Source organism: Atta cephalotes (assembly GCF_000143395.1).
Source record: "Atta cephalotes unplaced genomic scaffold scaffold00012, whole genome shotgun sequence".
Taxonomy (NCBI): domain Eukaryota; kingdom Metazoa; phylum Arthropoda; class Insecta; order Hymenoptera; family Formicidae; genus Atta; species Atta cephalotes.
The window spans coordinates 1,213,348-1,221,185 of record NW_012130076.1 but is presented as its reverse complement, the minus strand read 5'-3'; the positions used below and the strand labels follow the sequence as shown (position 1 = coordinate 1,221,185).

Below are 7,838 nucleotides of genomic sequence, written 5' to 3'. Positions count from 1 at the left end.
TACTCTCCTCTCTCTCTCTCTCTCTCTCTCTCTCTCTCTCTCTCTCTCTCTCTCTCTTTCACTCTCTCGCTCTCTTTTTCTCTGCGAGAGAGAAATTATACTCGGCACTGTCGCGCGGTGAGAGTTACAAGTCATGGGAATTCCTTTAAAAGCAGAACGGACGCACACAGTTCGGCCACGAATATAAAAAAATGCAAAGCCCCTCCCTGTAATGAGTTTAGCGCCGACGGCTCTAATTTGATGCACACAAACCTGGCGTCGGCGAGCGAGAAACGTTAAATATCGCGTAATTGCCAACCGTCGAGAACTCTATGCTGAAAATGAATCGGTGTGTCGACGCGCGCGTAACGTGTGTTTGCCTACTGACAGATTATGTTTTCCAAAGGCACTGATTTACGGCGTAATCCTATTGTCAACAATACTGCCGATCCTAAATTCCCCATCACCCTCTAAATATCCTTCGAAGCCTAAATTTATAACAATAATTTTGTTGTCTCATTCTCTATTAAAATATGTCGCACAAACAACAGTGGCAATATTATCCTAGTTAATGAGCAATGATATCGCTCTTTAATTATTATGACATATTATGTAAAAAACTTTTCAAGGCAATATTCAATAAGTTTATTTGAAAAATGTTTACTGTAAGTTATTATTAGAACAAGAAGAAAGGAAAAGAAAGCTAAAGAAAAAGAAAAAAATTTTGCTAATATATTGTTTATATATTTTGTAAATATATATTATATAAGATATAAATATATATATTATATATACTGTTAATCAAAAGTTTAAGACTATATAATTAAATTTAAGAATATTCTAGTAAAACTACTTAAAAGTTTAATCTTACTTAATACTCTTCTTTGAAAGTAAATAGACATTATATTTAGTAATGTAATTAACATTACATTAATTTAAAAAAATGAATTACGATTGTAAAGACATTGTTCAAATCTGTATGTGAGTTGTAGATTATTTTAGAAGATGGTTGAAAAGGTTTGAAAAAATAAACTTAATTATGGCTAGAATATCTAGATTATATATATATATATATATTTTTTTTTTTTTAAAGTTGATTAAATCTATAAGGTAGTCATAAATATACTTTGACGAAAAAAATATTTAATATTTTTTAGTATTTTTTTTCTAAAAAATGTATTCTATAGAAATTTAAGATATTTTATATTATTTTTCATTTCATTATAAAACAATGAATAAAATAAGATATCAAATTGTAATGCATAAGTTTGATATTATATTATATATTATAAAGATAGCTACTTTAAGAAAAAAAGTAATCTAATATTTTTAATGTTTCTCTTATAAAAAATTTTGTAAAAAACATTCTTTAGAACTTTAAATATTTTATATAATTTTTCCATTATAAAAGAATAACTAAAATAATGAAGATATGTCGAATCGGAATGCAAACAAATTTGATTTTGTTTCATATCTTTAATTAATGATCGCCAATTTTTCAATAAATAATATATTAAAAATATAAATAATATATTAAATCTTTCTTTTCTCCGTTTATAATATATAATATATAATATATAATATATAAATATTAGACTTCCCAAGTCTTTCATATATCTCCGCATTGCTGTGAACGATATTACGGCTATTTCCATCACGTGATTCCATCTATATAGCAGCATAATAGAACTGTACTTTCCGTCGCTTTACGAGTTGCCTTCTCACGAGAATGGGTAGTGCGATATCTATACGTAAACGTTTTTGTCGATTGAACTGCGTGACTGGAAATGCTTGACGAAACTTAGAATTTTCGAAGTCTCGGATAGGAAAATTCATGAATTTCTCGGCGCCGGATATTCTCGCAGAGCTTTATAAGCATGCGACGTTTTGCTGGCAAGGAAAAAGATTTTTTTCAACAACATCAGTAAAACTTTTGCGCTTTGCGGAAATTTGAATGCTTCAGCCGAGAATTCGCATGTGGCACGTTATATAGTAATCCCAAATCGCGATTTTCTCATAATCACGACACGCCCTTTCCCAACATGCCCATTCCCTCCGAAGTGAATCGCGTTTTACAGCTGAACGCAAACCGGAGGTCAGTTCGTTTCAAATTGCATTAAATTGCTCACCAGCGTACATGTTTTTTACCTCCAAACAAGTATGTAGATATATATCGTTATCGCGTCGTTTAACAGAGAGATACCTGCGTAACGCGTAACAACACTATTGCCAACTTTTTTTTCACAAAAAAAATGGAAAATCGTGAAGCGAATAACAATTTCCTCGCCGAGTGAATATTTGAATCGATTTGGGAATCGGGGGGTCCAGTGTTTTGCGCACGCTATTCACCACGTGCCATGTTACCAATGAATGGCCGATTCGATGCACGGCAAAATCGGTGCACGCAGATGACTGTCGGGGCCTACCGCGTCGTTGCGCGCAACCCGATATCTGATCGTGCGTGAGTCACGCGCGCTGAATTCGCATTAGCGGGCAATGCGTATCCGCGGAAACGTTAAATCGTAAAGCATGTCGTAACCGTTACAGTGAAACAGCAGGGGGTATGTGCGGTTGACGCCGGGAATATAATGCAAGATAACTTGACAGTTAGCCCATTCGTAATTTGTGTGCTTTCCATCCGGGTGTGGGACTGGTAGATAAGCTGTGAAGCGATCGCCTTTGATTTTACGAGATTTTCATTCCATTTTGAAAATCAAACGTTGAACGCAGAAAACACCGACACGCTACTTGCGAGTGTTTTCTAAAAGACCATCAATAGAAATTAAGCGGCGTCTACAATGAGATTTTAAGGTGTAAAAGTGTTTAAGCTTTAAGCTTTAAGTCGCAAGAAATTGATTAATCATAGTCGAACCTGAAGAAAATAATCGATTATAATTGATTATTTTTCTACAACTTAAGGTTTAAGCTTAACTTACATCTTAATTTTACATCTTAAAATTTCATTGCAAACGCTGCTTAATATGATATAGTAATTAGTTGTAAGAAATCGATAGTTGAATGTGAAGAGAATAATATGATTGGTAAATTTCTTATAGTTTGCGACTTACTATATAATCTTATTCCCATTATAGACGGTTCAGATCGTACAGTTTCTGTACTTTGCAATGTCTGAAAATTTTCCCGTAATATTAAATTGCAGCTAATGTTGACACAATAAATTAAAATATCTAAATGTCCCAATGACTAACTAATAAAAAGATATGATCAGTTCTACATTACGGTGTTCATTTTCTTCAAAATATCATAGTACGTACATATTACCACGAAAAATTTTTTCATGCTGAACACGATGTCGTTAACAAAAATTTACGTAGCATGGGATTTTAAATAAATTTAGGTGAAATGGATCAAAAATCACCCCAATTTACTTAAAATCCTGATGACTATATAAATTCTGACGACGCGATGACATTGTGTTTAGTGCAAAAAAATCTTTGAAATGTACGTATTATGGCACTTCAAAAAGAAAAAATATTTTTATTGAAATGCGTAATTATACAGAAAGTTAAAAATTCAAACAGCCATAACTTGATGAAAATAAGTCGTATGCGAGATCATAACAAAAAATTTGAAAGTTCTCATATAATTCTTCTTTATACAATATACTTTTAAATGCCACAAATTTTATTTTGAAACAAGTTTTTATTTCTTTGTAAAAAAATGTTAAAAATGTTGGCCAAAAACATTTCGTGCTATTTTACTTGAAATGAGATGTGCTATTGATGAGATATGCAAATTCAACGGCATCGTGTTCAGCATGAAAAAATTTTTCGCAATATGTACATACCTGCGATTTTGAGAAATCAACGATTTTTATTTTGGAAAAAGACTTTACTTTTAGAAAAAACTCTACAAATTTAAATAATTTATAATTTTTTTTCACTTTATGAAGTAAAATATATAAAAATCATCATTCAGGTGTTAACTATAATATCATACCGATTGTACTAATTATTGAACTGAAATGTTTTAAATTTAATTTTCAGTTTCTTAAAATACAAAAAAACACATTACATATTTAAGTAAACAATTAAATATAATACAATATTTCAAAAAATTCGAAAATGTAAACACTATTTTACTCAAAATAATAAGAAGATGAGTAAAAATGTGATTGCAATGAGCAATTTTTATACAAAATATTTAATTTCCTCTTTTTAGTTTGCATTTCTTGCTGTTATTAACAAATATCTTAATTGATTACAAATATATTGTTGATTCTTCAATCACTGAGCATATTCAATTATCGGAAACATTTACTTTATATAATTAAATAATTATATAATGTGAATTGTATTCAATCAAACGTAATCGTTGAAGTTTAACGCAGTCTTCCGAAGAATGTGGTTAGCGAACTTGTGCATATTGCCGCGTTTAACGTTCAGTAGCATTTATCGTGCATTGTCACTCCACAGTAAAAAGTGACATTCCCATAAGTCACCCGCGATCGTTGTTAACGTGGTTTATTCAGGGCCAGATTCTGTAGTAGATAAGCGGAAACCATTCAGCCACGACGGGGAGCGCGCGGCCGCGCCATTTCACCTCGGAAAACCAGCCTGTGAAATAAAAATCTCGGAGCTGGGCAAACAAAGATTAATCTCCGCCGGCGTCACGAATGGAAATCGCACCGGTTTCCGGGCCATCGATCACCGGTAGCAAAACGCCGTCGCTTGCTCGCTCGTACGCCCGCTCGTTCGCTCGGCGTTGCGCCGCAGGTGCGCCGGCAGAAGCGATCCAAAATTAACCTAATTAGCTGCGCGATTAGCAGCTGCAGACACAGCGACGGCGACGGCGCGGACGCCGTCGACGTCGCCCGTTCTTACCCTCGTCTCCTGCACATCCACATTGCGGAATCCCGGCGGTGACGGCGCGGCAGCACCGAAGCCGGTCGAACCGCGTGCATTAATGGATCCGAAGGGGGTGCATTACTCCATACGCATGCTATCTCGGCGCAGCGTCGTGTCTAATTATCCGAAATAATTATGCGCACATGTGCGGACCGCTTTTCAGTAACGCACCGACGTACCCGATGCGTCGCGTACACCGTCAGGTTCGATTTGCCACATTTCGTCTAGGTGGTTTGCGTATTTGCGGCCGCAAATATCACTTCCTGCGTTAGACAAGATCGTTGATTGTGTAACGCTCTATACAAATTAATTATTATGGCGGCAGAATGTATACTAAGAAAAGTATTTGTAATTATAATTTAATAAGGAAATAATTGTAAGGAAATAATTACAAGTAAATAATTATGATTAGATATGTATGTATAGAACTATAATCTTTTTGGACATGGAATTATATAAATGTTATTTCTATTATTATAGTTGTAACTATATGGTTTTATTAAAGTATATAATAATTCAGATAAATACAAAGCTATAAAAAATAATTTTGTTGGATTATCAAGACAATTATATAGAACACTCAAACATAATGAGCAATACTACAAAAAGTTTTGACATTCTAATAATCAGCTTATGTTTTCTACATAATTATCTTAATAATCCAATAAAATTATTCTCAGATCTGTATCTAAATTTTTAGATAATTCAGTAAAATCGTTTTTCTGTATATAAAAGTGGAATTTTTAACCATAATTATTTTATTTTATTAATATATGTTTATGCAAGTAATAAATATCAAACACTTTTCTTTCAGTACGTGTAATTGTTGTTGACTTCTGAATAATACCCAGGACTAGCGTTTTATTCGTCACAACATTGAATATGACGCGATGGCAATGTATATATTTTTTTTTTTTCCCGAACATCGAGTGGGATACGTGCTTTGGGAAACAAAATCCAGTTTGCCACTAGCAAATAGGTTTGTCAGAACGCGATTCGTTCAGTAGCAGCCTTTAATTTCTGGTGTACCAACATAAATGGATTCGATGAGCAAACCAGACCCGTGACCATGCGTTGTCGGCTAGTAAAACATAGTTAAGTATGTCGACGGAGCGAAGTTCAATTACCATTCATTAAATTATGACAGGAACGCGCATGCGGTGCGCGCGGAAGTGGCGACCTATACACTCGTTGCTATTGTTGCTGCTATTGCAATTATTGCTGATGTTGGAAGAATTAGCGTTGTCATTGAACGAATTAATGTCATCATTGCTGCGGCGAACGCTCTCTAATTATTGCTACCGCTGTGATAATTCCGGTCTCTTTTCCATTCCACATATAGCACTCAAATCTTTTCAGATTTCTAATGCATTTTTGCTTCATTCATTGTTATTCGCAAGATTGTGGAGTATTTATACACAGAATTTAAATTTATAAATTTTTACACAATGCGCGATACAAACTAGCTTGAAATAAAAAGAGAATACTGATTTTTATTGAATCAACATCTATATGAAACCTATTCTGTAACTCATAACTTAACGATTGTAATACTACAGTTACAGTCGTTAAGAATTACAGAACAAACACTATATCTCACAATAAACAATGTTTCATAATATTTACGAAACATACCGTTCGCTATAATGACGTTGTTTTCTCGCGTCCAATAATTGATGGACTTGGGAAACGCCTCAGAATGGCATTCTAACGTCATTTGCTGGCCTTCTTGTGCGCCCACTAATTGGTTCTGGATCCAAATCATTGGAGTAACTATTAACATCGAAACGTTAATATATAATAATAACACTTGATTGAATAAATTATATATAATACACTTTTGAAGTAGCTACTTACAATGTACAACGAGCATTATTCTTTTGCTGACCGTTGGCGGTACGCCGTTAGACGCGATGCAAAGGTACGCTCCCATCTGCAATCTGTTCACTTTCGTGATATTGAAAACCGGTCCATCAATGCTGGGGACTATAACAAATAGAAATTAAACCGTTAAATCTATTTAAAGAAATCTATTTAGGCCTTATTAGTAATAACGCCAATTAGTATAAAATAATACTAGAAAAAAATTCTACTACTGAAAGAAAAGTATTTGATAGTTCTGATTATAATTGCATAGTAAAATAATTATAGTTGGAGTTTTATCTTTATAGTTATTATTGTCATAATATTAGTAATAAGAATAATTTATGTATTGAGTTGTAACAAAAGTTCGTATTATTATTATTATAAAAGTTTGTTACTTCATGTATCATGTTCATATGTATTTTTAAAAAATTTACAATTATGTTATTTAATAGAGCAAAATTTCAACTTTAAGAATCTGTTTTTTTTTTGTAACGTGATGATTTTAAATAATCAAAAGCTAAATATTTTTTTTATTTAATCCACGATAATTCAATAATAAAATGTCTTAGAAATATTTTTAAAAATCAATTTTGTAAGAAAAATTTTATACTTTCACGGTAGAAAGTCGAACATTTTCACAAATTTTTTTCACATGACAGGCATGCAAAGTGAGACAAAATTTTCTTATTCTATCCAGTTCGTAATTTTCTACATGAAAAATTATCAGAGTTACAGAAACTCAGAAGACATAGAGATCTTTCGAAAAATAGAGATTTTAAGCTTTAAAAAAACTCTTTTTTTAAATAAAATTGCATTAAAAAAATTTTAATAACATTACAGCTGTTTGAATTTTAAAGTTCGTAGTACTATAAACTTTCATTTCAACGCAACATTTCTAGTTCTAACATCTCTAGTTCTATAAAAAGAATACATAGTTAGCGCAAAAAATAAACTGTAAATTATAGTTAAATTATAATTAAATTATAGCAATTGTAACAATTTTTTTTCTCAGTATATCTTGTTAAGTCGTCATTGTTCTTATTCAATATCGTTATCTTGCATTAAAACAATTGATAAATTCAACACTCTATATATATATATATATATATATATATATATATATAT

The 7,838-nt window shown here is 32.3% G+C and overlaps 1 pseudogene; it reads right to left on the bottom strand.

Moving 5' to 3' along the window:
- LOC105617333 overlaps nt 1–7,838 on the bottom strand; it is a 163,099-nt pseudogene that overhangs the window by 17,303 nt on the left and 137,958 nt on the right.